This window comes from Tympanuchus pallidicinctus, unplaced genomic scaffold (genome assembly GCF_026119805.1).
Source record: "Tympanuchus pallidicinctus isolate F22 unplaced genomic scaffold, pur_lepc_1.0 scaffold5, whole genome shotgun sequence".
In the NCBI taxonomy this organism is placed as follows: Eukaryota; Metazoa; Chordata; class Aves; order Galliformes; family Phasianidae; genus Tympanuchus; species Tympanuchus pallidicinctus.
Genome location: NW_026294769.1, coordinates 7,551,298 through 7,561,929, shown reverse-complemented (window position 1 = coordinate 7,561,929; position 10,632 = coordinate 7,551,298).

Sequence of the window (10,632 nt, the reverse complement as noted above, 5' to 3'; positions counted from 1 at the left end):
AAACTGTTGTAATGCAAGCCTTTACCTGCACGCTGTCATTACTTTTGACCTGAAAACCCCAAATCATTTAGATCTCCCTTATTTGAAGAGGCTGGCTCTTTCCCCACAAGATAGAATCCTCTCTGCAATAGTCTCGCAACTGTGGAGTTCATTCTACACATGCATTCAGACACACAGTAGTTAAATTTGTCCTTCACCTGAAACACACAGCTGCTTGCTTTTTTGGTTTTGTCTGAATTTTTTTATTTTTTTTTTTTAAAGGGTTTGCACCAATATTCCTCTTGGTTTTACAGGAATGAGTGTGGAATAAAACCCCAGAGTAAACCCTCACAGCTGTCAGCTGCATTTTTAGCTGCATAGTAACATAAGAAACAAGATGCTAGGACATGCAAGCCTGTTGTCTGGAGGCAAAATAGCAAGATACTTTCTCCCAGACAACTAATGATACACAGAATCCCAGAAAGGCAAGTAACTCTGCTGGATCTGGTGTGGAACAGCCTGATTGAGAGACTAATGTACAGGCTTAAACATGTTCCATTTACCTTCACCTGATACAGTATTTGGAGCGCTGCTGGTAGCAACAAACATGTCAGAAACTTGAAATCCTTACAAATGTAATATTTACATGTGAAAGCCCTGCTCAAAGTATGTGTGATGAACGATGCTCTTTCTGCTTGCAGCCTCAGCCCCCAGCAGCTGCAAGTGAGAGAGGAAGGACGGCAGGCCTTGTGGGGGGCTGCTAAACGGAGGAGATGGTGGAGAGGCCTGAAGGAAGAGTGAGAGGAAAGGCTTAGCAAGGTCAACAGCTGCAATACCAGTGAGGACTCTGTGCCCTGCCCAGAGCTGAGACCAGAAGGCACTCCTCTGGGATGTGGGTGGCTACTGGAGGGAGCACTTCCAGGCCCTCTCACACAGTTTCACAGAGCTCATTAGTGAGTTTGTAATTGGAGTTGGGTTTACCAATTTTATTTGTTAGTCTGAGTCTTTTGCATCCATTCTGTATCTAAAGTTGTCTACGGAGTCATCACTTGTGAGTGAAAAAAATGCAGCACAAGGACAAAGACCTGGGGGGCTTGTGATGATTGATCTTGTCATGGATAACGCCTCTGAGCTTTGCTCTGATCATCTTGCTTTCCTTTTGGGTAGCCCAATGTCAGCTCTCAGAGCACACAGCTCCTTTTCTCCCGAAAATCAGATCTATAGCACAGGCCACCGGAACAGAAGAATGATCTGAAAAACAATAATAATAATACTGATAATCCCAGCCACATTCCTCGTTTCCTTGTTGGTGTGTAGAACCAGTGGGCCCAAAATCTTCTGGGTCTCTCGCACTTGGATTGGATTAATTTGGATTAATTTTTACCCAAATTAAATGGTGAATATTTACTCTCAAATTTCATAGGGGTTAATCATAGTTGGAAAGGACCCACAAGGATCACTGAGTTTCTGTGCAAGCTGTCTGTAACTTCAAGGGAGTCAATAGATCCTCCTAATTTAGTGTCATCCACAAACTTACCTTAGTTCTCTTATTCTGAAAGAGCTTGTGGAAGACTAAAGAGTGAGGTTTGTGAACTTCATGGAAAAATTGTAGGGTGCAAGTTTAATTACACCAAAGCAATAGAGGGAAAATTATTTTAATGCTGCACCTGACATTTACAGAGCCATATTAAAATTACCCAACACTGCCCAGGTGTTTCTAGGTAATTCAGTAGCTCTTCACTTGATTAAAAAACACTTCTAATAGATTCTCAGTATAAGGCATATGATTCCTAACACTAACAATAATGAATAGTGGTAGAAAAATATAGAAAAACTAGTAAATTTTGGAGCAATTACTCCAAAATAGCCATCTAAGACCGGAAGCAGCATTATTGCACTGAATGCTGTAAACAGGGATATGAGCAGGACAACAGAATTAGGATTATGTGAATAATTACCAGGATTCAGAGTATATTTCCTTCTCTAAAAAATCTGAACTGTTTTTTTTTTGTTTGTTTGTTTTGTTTTGTTTTTGCATGACATAAGAATATGTCTATTAGGTTTTCTTACCCAACATTCTGTCTTTTCTAAAACTTCAAAAATTTGACACCTAGAAATAGCTGAAAAGTTCTTTTTCTTTTAGTTATCCAGCTTTAGGACCATTACCTTCAAGGACAAATAAACTGTACATCTTCTGAATGAACTTTCAGTCTTTTTTGTCCTAATTTGGATAAGGGAAAAATGTTTGCTACCATCACTACACATCAGTAAATTTTTGCCAAAAAAAAAAAAAAAAATTGTCTACACTAAATCAGTGTTTAAACTCCCAAAATTATAACAGAGTGAAAGGGAAAAAAAAAAATCTTCTTCCATGTCTGCCTGTCTTCAGGAGTCCTGTTTTGCAAACGTCTACACATTAGTAATCTTGGCCAGAATCCAGATAGTTTTGGACTGTATCCCAGAGAGCAATATAGACGCCCAAGTACAACATCAAAGCAACAAGTTAAAGGAAAGCAAATATGAGACTTTCTAATTGCATTACAAGGTGATTACCATACATACATCAGCTCAGAGCGATCAAGGTACTTTAATAAATACATTTCCAGAAAGCACATGTTCTTACCCATTTTCTAAAACAAAATAAGGAACTTTGGACAAGCATAAAGAAATGATATTTCAGTGCAATCCTGTAAACTGTGCTGGGGGGGCACTTCTTCCATAGTCTCTGCCTGTTCAACAAAATTGGTTTCTAAAAGCCCCATAGCATACGCTGAAGTAAACACTGAATGGAAGGTATGAGGAAAAAGGTCCCGGGCAGTGGAGGTGCTGGCCCACTCCACCTCCCAGGACACCAGTGCACACCATGCACCTGAACCTACTGTGCTATGTGTGGTAGGGAGCTCTGGGAGCGCAGAGTCCAGCAAGCTGAAGTCACTGTCCTCCTTACCTATTTCAGAGAGAACATCTGCTGCGTGTGCCATCAAACATCACTGGGTGGAAGAAGTTATCGCCCCCTGCCTACCTGGACAGTTCAAACTTTTTAAGGGTCATTTGTGTCAAAGTAGCTGCAACAAAGAAGGGTGAAGTCCTAAGCTCACACTTCCACAGCTTGTTTGTGAACTAAGGAGTTTGAAACTGCAGGTTCAGCAAAAGGAAAAGCATGAGATAAGCAGAAAACTCCGTTACCTTATCAGATTTGCTTTTAAAGGGATGATATGACTGCCTCCAAACCTTTCTAGTCAGAAACAAAAGGACCTCAGGTGCCTGTTGGACTTGTGAAGAGCTTTCAGAAAGCTGAGATGTTGCAGGCTGTGAAGTAAAAAGCTTAGCTCCATCTTATTTACTGTTTTGCGAGTTCCTCTTTCAGGTCCTTTAATTTTTCATTTTTTTCCCATAGGAAACCATGGCCTGCATACACTTGACAGAGCAGCTACAAGACAGTCTCCTTTCCAGAGCCTTGTCTTTTGCTGTGGCTCAGACATCAGGCCAAGCTTGTCTATTCACTACAGCCTGTTCTCCTGGTTCAGTAGGAAAACTCAGCCCCACAAAACCAGAATCCAATCTCCAGTCACCTGCCTCTCTTCAAAGAGACCAACAGTATGCATCACAACATAATAGCTTCACCACACATCTCAGCTTGCTTGTAGATTTGCTTTCCCCAAGTTCCCCACTGAGATGCGTGGTTTTGAGTAAAATCACAGCTTACTTCTGTGAAACTAGACCACAGTGGGTTTCCCCTCCTGCTTCTCACCAGCTCAGATACAATAATTAATGAGTTCTCCAGGGTGTGAATGATCTTTAGATTAGTTAGCTAAATAAAGAAGAGTAAGAAATAAAGGGAAACTAGCCATTTTCTCCCTAGAAGCAATTCATAGCGTGTCTCAGCCGTTGTGTACTCTCTTCCATGAGAGAGCAATAGATAACATTTTCCTGAAAGTCTACATGAAAAAAATATGGATATAAAGACAATAGAAAAAACTGTGTGGAAGGAAAACTTGGATGAGAGCATCCTGAAAGAACCTAAGAGTTTGTATCAAAGGCATACACAGTCCAAACCTGCTGCTCTACCCCACTAAGTTCATTCACGTAGGGACTATCATACCCACATGGCTACTTCTTACCCTCTGTGTTCTCTAGATCTTAGAATCACAGTCACAGAATGGTTTAGGTTGGAAAGGACCTGAAAGATCATCTGGTTCCAACTCCTCTGCCATGGGCAGGGACATTTTTCACTAGGCGATGTTACCCAAAGCCCTGCCCAGTTTGGTTTTGAACATTTCAAAGGATGGGGTGTCCATAGCTTCTCTGGGCTACCATTCCAATGCCTCATCAACCTCATAATGAAGACTTTCTTCCTTAGATCTAATCTAAATTTACCTTTAAAATCGTTAATTCTTGCCCTGTCACTACATACCCTTGCAAAAAATCTCTTTCCATCTTTCTTGTAAGCCCCCTTTATGTACTGGAAGGCTGCAATGAGGTCTACTATCCAGTACATTCTCTTCTCCAGGTTGAACTTGGTATAACTTAGCATCGGTAAATTTGCTGAAGGTGCACTCGATCCCATTGTCCATGTCACCATCAAAGGTGTTAAACAGCACCAGTCCCATCACCAACTCCTGAAGAACACCATTCATCAGTGGTCTCCGCTTGGACATAGAGCTGTTGACCACAACTCTTTGAATGCAAAGATCCATTCTATTCCGTGTCTTCCAGGTGGTCCACCTGTCAAACCTATGTCTCTCCAATTTAGAGACAAGGATATCATGTGAGACAGTGTCAATCGCTTTGCACAAATGTGGGTAGATTACATTAGTTGTTCTTCCCCTGCCCATCAGCGCTGTAAGACCGTTGTAAAAGGCCACCATATTTGTCAGGTGTTATATCTCTACATATTACATTTATACATAATTTCTTGTGGATGGGAACCAGATGCCTGGTTCCTCTTGTTTCAGTCAGATACAGGTAAACTATCGGCCGTTACTGCGAGCTATTCCAAAACTCCTTCCCTGGTTTTAAGCAAAAATCAATGTCTGCTGCTGGTCTGTTCCCTGGAATTTTTTTTCAAAGTAGCATCAAAACTGAATATTGATCATATATATTTTTTTTTGTCTATATATTTTTTTAAACTTAAAAAAAAAAGGCACCTCATTTCCATTCCTCAGCATTAAAAATATAAAACACAATAAAACCCAGTTTAATAGTACATAATAATTTATTTATATTATGCAAAAATCACTATAACTCTTTCCTCTAAGACAAAAATGTTTGTATTTTCAAACCTAGAGCTCTGAAACTTAAGCCAATTTGCAAGGACAACTACATATTATGAGATCTGAGAGCAAATACTAGGCATGGCATGATTCAGAAGAAAAGTGATGAAACTGCACATTCCTTAGTGAACTTGTGAATTACATGAATAGAAAGTCAGAAATCAAACAACAGCCACCCTCCTTAGCATTCATAATTAAGTCTCTTCATTTGCACATAAGAAGATTTTGTAATACACACCTGTTAAAAGGCCTGTTTTAAGTTTCCTACTTCAATGGGGTAAAAAGGTTTTGCAAAGTCTGGAAAACTGGACCCACATTTTACCTGGGTACAACTCAGAGTAATTTTCAATACATGTATGTTCATCCTTCAGACAGCTGAAGTATTGGCAGTCAAACTGCTTGTTCCTGGAAATCTCCCAGAGAACCTGCAACCTTCAAACACTGCTAGACATTTTTCATGTTCTTTAGACAGGGTACCTTTTAGAGCAACTCTTCTTACTGTGGTGTCACAACAGCAGATGGAAGCCAATAATTATGCCTCTTTGTTATGATTATAACTTTCTTCTCTCTTGTACTAAATGCCTCTTTATTTTAAAAACATAATTTAAAAAAATATTATTTGAAATGTGTTTTATTCCATGCTGATTGTCTTCAGATTTATGAAAGAACTTCAGCTGAGAGATTGAAGAAGAAGTCAAGCTCAAGCCAAGCTTTGAACACCAAGCCAATTCTGACCCCAGTCCTACCATTTACTCTACTTTCCTGAGGCCCAACCTGCTTCACTTGTTGGACTTCACAAAGGAGTTAGATTTTTCCATGAAGCACAACATTAAATACATACAGCAATCTTGTAGAATCACAGAATCACAGAATCAAAGAATGGCCTGGGTTGAAAAAAGGACCACAGTGATCATCTAGTTTCAACCCCGCTGCTATGTGCCAACCACTAGACCAGGCTGCCTAGAGCCACATCCAGCCTGGCCTTGAATGCCTCCAGGGATGGGGCATCCACAGCCTCCTTGGGCAAAAACTGGGTTTAGCATTAACTTGAAGATGGGTGAAAATTTATATCTTTCAGCTTCCAGTTTTCATTAAAATATAGTCATGTTAGTTCAAAATAAGTAGGCAAGAATCTTATTGAGTCTGTGACTATAGTGATACTAAAGTGCAGAAGATTAGTAAATATCTTCAATAAATTGACAGAGATTAATATAACAACTGGAATACAATGAACAGGGGAAATGTGATGGAAAAACAGATGGAAAATCGCTGATCTGTAGTTACATTTTAGTAAATGGTTTGTTTTTATGCATGCTATAAATATGAGTTTTCAAAACCAGAAAGATTTCTTTGAAGTCCCTCCTCTTTTATTCAGTGACAATCTAAATCCAAGCCTTTTTTGGTCGTGATAAATAAAATGGAACTGATACTACATTCAGAATTTAGAAGCCAATACAAAGTGTTCTATAGGTCCAAGAACATTTCTGATCTAATCATGGAAGATATATTAACGAAAGTACTTCAAATTAAATAGCATAAGCATACATTTTCAAAATCCAGTTTTAGACTATAAAAAAATCTAAAGCAGCAAACCAGTTTCTCTTCTGCTGTACAGACTTCCAATTCAGCTACATTTACCGATCCTCATTGCTTACACAAACAAGACATCTTTCAGTCTCCTGTTCCTTGACCTACTTGGACTGCCTCCTGTAATTGCAAGGTAAAGGCTGCTGATGAGGGCACATCAGTTCATACAAGCATGCTGCTAAGCAGGACATGCTGTCAGACAAGATCCCATCCCTCACGGCCAGACCCACACAACAGGCTGCTGGCATGACAGCACTTGGAGTGTCTGTGCTGCAGTGCTCACATGCCTGTCCCTGCCTCTGCCTCCTTCCCTGTGGGCAATGAAAGTTCCTCTCCTCCTGACTTTGGGCTCTTGGTTCTGCTGACTCTTTACCAGGTAGCATCCAGTATGCCCTAGATTTGAGACAAGAATTGGCAGAAAGGCTGACCATCACTGGGGGGAGAGTTACCACCTAGGCCAGACCTGTCAAGATCAGGAGCCTTAGGCAACATTAGAAACTCCTAGCAGGTTGTCCCCACCTTGCCCTGACTGGGAGGACAAGGAGCAGTCCCTGGGGCATGTAGAGACCCTCAGCCCAGGTGCTCCGAGGGGAAGGCCTGAGCCCTCAGGTCTTTGTGGTGCACATCACCATGCTCTCTTGCTCCCTGCTTGGCTGCCCCACTGCAGGTCCCAGAGATGTTCGGTGTCCTCAGTCATCATCTTCTCAAGTCCCCAGGCCACCTCTTGGGATTGGAACAGAGGGGCCCTCTTGTGGCACACATGCATCATTTTCCCCTCACTGGTCCTGCTCCTGGGCTGGAGGTCTGTTACCTTGAAGCTTTCACCACAGTTTCTCCATGACAAAATCAAGAGAAGAGTGTATGCCCAAAACGTCATCTCTTACATAGCCCCTTTTCTCCCAGTTCCTTGTACTCACACACTTCCCCACTCTCCACACTTATTTTGGCCATGCTGTTCAACATAATCCTTTCCAGCATGTTTTGCATCTGTACAGCTCTTGTCTGTTCTTTTCACACTCCTGTACTGTAGGACTTTGCTAGAAGAGAAAAAAAATCTCCTTGCCCAGCTCCAGCTTATACTCATCTGGAGTGAGACTTAGAGTGGTGGAGAGAGTTGTCCATGAGCCTTTGCTTTCCTTGAAGCAACTATGAAATTCAGGCCTCCTTGAGTACTCTCTGTCCTTTACCATATGAATTCTCCCCTGCCCTTCCATATAAGCAGGACTGGAAACTCAATTGAGTGGACCAGGAGCATACAAGAAAAGCAGAGACAGTACATGCCCTCAAGGGGCTGTAAATCATTTGAATACCCCTGCCTTCCTTCCTGGAAAAGGTCGGAGAATGGAGGCAGGAAAACAATCTTGAGGATTCACAGAAGAAACGAAAGACATGGAAAACTCCATTTGCTACCCTGAAAATAAGAATCCTGACCAGAAAATCTGGTATAACTTTCTGACAGCTATTTGTATGCTCAGGATTCAGCTAAAAATGAATGAGAAGGTACAGGCTCTCAAAAGACTCTTACTTGTAAAGCAAGGATAAATTACACACTTCTAAACTAGGGAATTTTCCTTCTTTGAAAAGGATAGTTTCCAAACAGGCTTGCTCTCAAGAACTGAACAGGGGTCCTAGGGTGAGCTGTTCAGATACTTTTCACATAACCTCAGGACAAATCTGTGAGAAACACTATGAACCATCATTTCTGTGAGCATCAGCATCTTTGTGAGAGGACTTTAGCACCTTGAACCAACAGGCTGAGATCCTGGCAGAAGATCATCTGATATCACGACCACATTCAGAAACAGGTAAATCAAAATGTTTCATTGATCCATGCAGAAGAGCGAAGAAAACACAGGTTCTAAGTAGTAAATGTGTTTGATTTTTCATACCAGTCATCCATCTGAAAATCTACTTCACTGATCCAAGCACTTTGACATCCTTCCCTTTAAACATCAAAAGCATTAATTGGTTTCTTCACTGTGTTTGCCAATCCTACAGTAAAGGCAGCGCATACAGTAAGTGCACTGTTGCCTTAAGGAAACAAACCAAAGCTGGCTTTTATGTCTGGCTTCTCAGCGTGCAAGGGAAAGCTTCTATGAAATCAGAGACCTCATAAAACAGAGGCTATTGACTGATTTAACTTGTAATAACTCTGACCTCTGGACTGCAACTCGCTTTTCCCTGGCCAAGACAACTCTCATCTTTTTTCCTGTTGCAGAAAGATCTGAGAAAAAGTAATGACAAATCATTAGAAACCTAAGCCCTTCCAAATTTCTCCCCTAATTAATGCAGGAGAGGCAGAGGCAATAACAAGTATCTTTCTAAAAATATCTATAGCATCAATAAGGGTAAAATGAAGATCATTCTCCACAACAGACATGTTCTTGTTTGTTCAGTGCTAAAAGTTAAAATGTGGCTTTAAATTCAATTTAATTTCGTTGGTATAATCTCCAGCAACACCCACAAGAAATGGTCAAGAAAAGGTTTCTGGGAAAATAGGATTGCTCCTGCTAAATACCGAGGATAATCCCCAACTGCTGTTATCTGTGATTATAGCTTCATAGATTTTTAAAGACATAACAATCAACAAGCCTTCAGAAGGACTTATAAGCAGTTATTTGACACATGTAGCACTTTTCCCACTATCTCCTCCTGTAAGGAGAGCAAGAAGAATGCAAAAATTAAAAAAAAAACAACACCCTCATCCCATGTTAACAACATGTTTAACTAGCTAGAAGGTTCCCTTAATGTTGATGGGATGTATAGAACCGCCAGCCTTAAATGATATTATAGCTGGCAGGAATGGGATATTCTGGAAGGCAAACACAGCCCATTTTTAGAAGCCTTCACAAAACAACAGCACCCGCAGAATTCTCAATATCCAGTACATTCATAATAGCCATGTGCTCCATGCAAAGCGTGACAGCAAGATCCCAATCGAGTTGACAGTCTGTGTTTTAAACAGAAAATCCACTGTAACCAGTACACGTGAAAAGATCTCTTCTGCACTTCTGCAGTGTAAGATACTCATCACAGCCTGGGTTCAGGATGAAGCAAATGCCAGCTGAACGGAAGCAGGCTGGTAAATACGGAATCTTCAAAGTCAGCATGGAACATTAGTTCAACAGCTTGGGCATCCTCCTGAGGAAGCAGCAAGTGTTATTGCCTGTACAGCATTCCTAAGACTACTTTCCTCCATTTCTGTGTCAGGAATCCTCTGGCACAGCAAATATCTACTGATAAGATGCAGATTGATGAGATATTGTTGCCACATGGCCAGGGTCAAGACATGTGCCCTTCAGAAGACTCCCATAGTGCACTGGCAAGAGCTGTGGTGGCAATGACTTTCACCAGAACTTTGTACTCTCTAATCTGATCGTGTCATGCTAATTTCCTGTAGGATGTACTTTATGCTGTTATCAGAGTCCTTGCTCCGCTTCTAACAGCTTCTCTTTTGCCATGGAGACTCTTTCTAGTACTCCCTTGCGATGGTGGATAAATTGGATCAGTTACAGTCACCCAAACTCCTGCCTGATTTATTGAGATAAATCATGGTTTAGTTGCTTTCCTAAAGATAATCCATCATGTTTTCCATATTTCTGTAACTTGCTGCTTATAACCCACTGAGCAATGTTTGTTGTGAGAATCACGTGGACAGCTGAGGAAAAAAAAAACTAGGTCAGCACTAGAAGGCAAGCTGCTGCCAACTCTGAGTGACAGCCTTCAGAGACTAGAGACTGGATTTATACCAGAAACAGTGGATGCCATTTCACATATTCTTTTTTAAACTGAA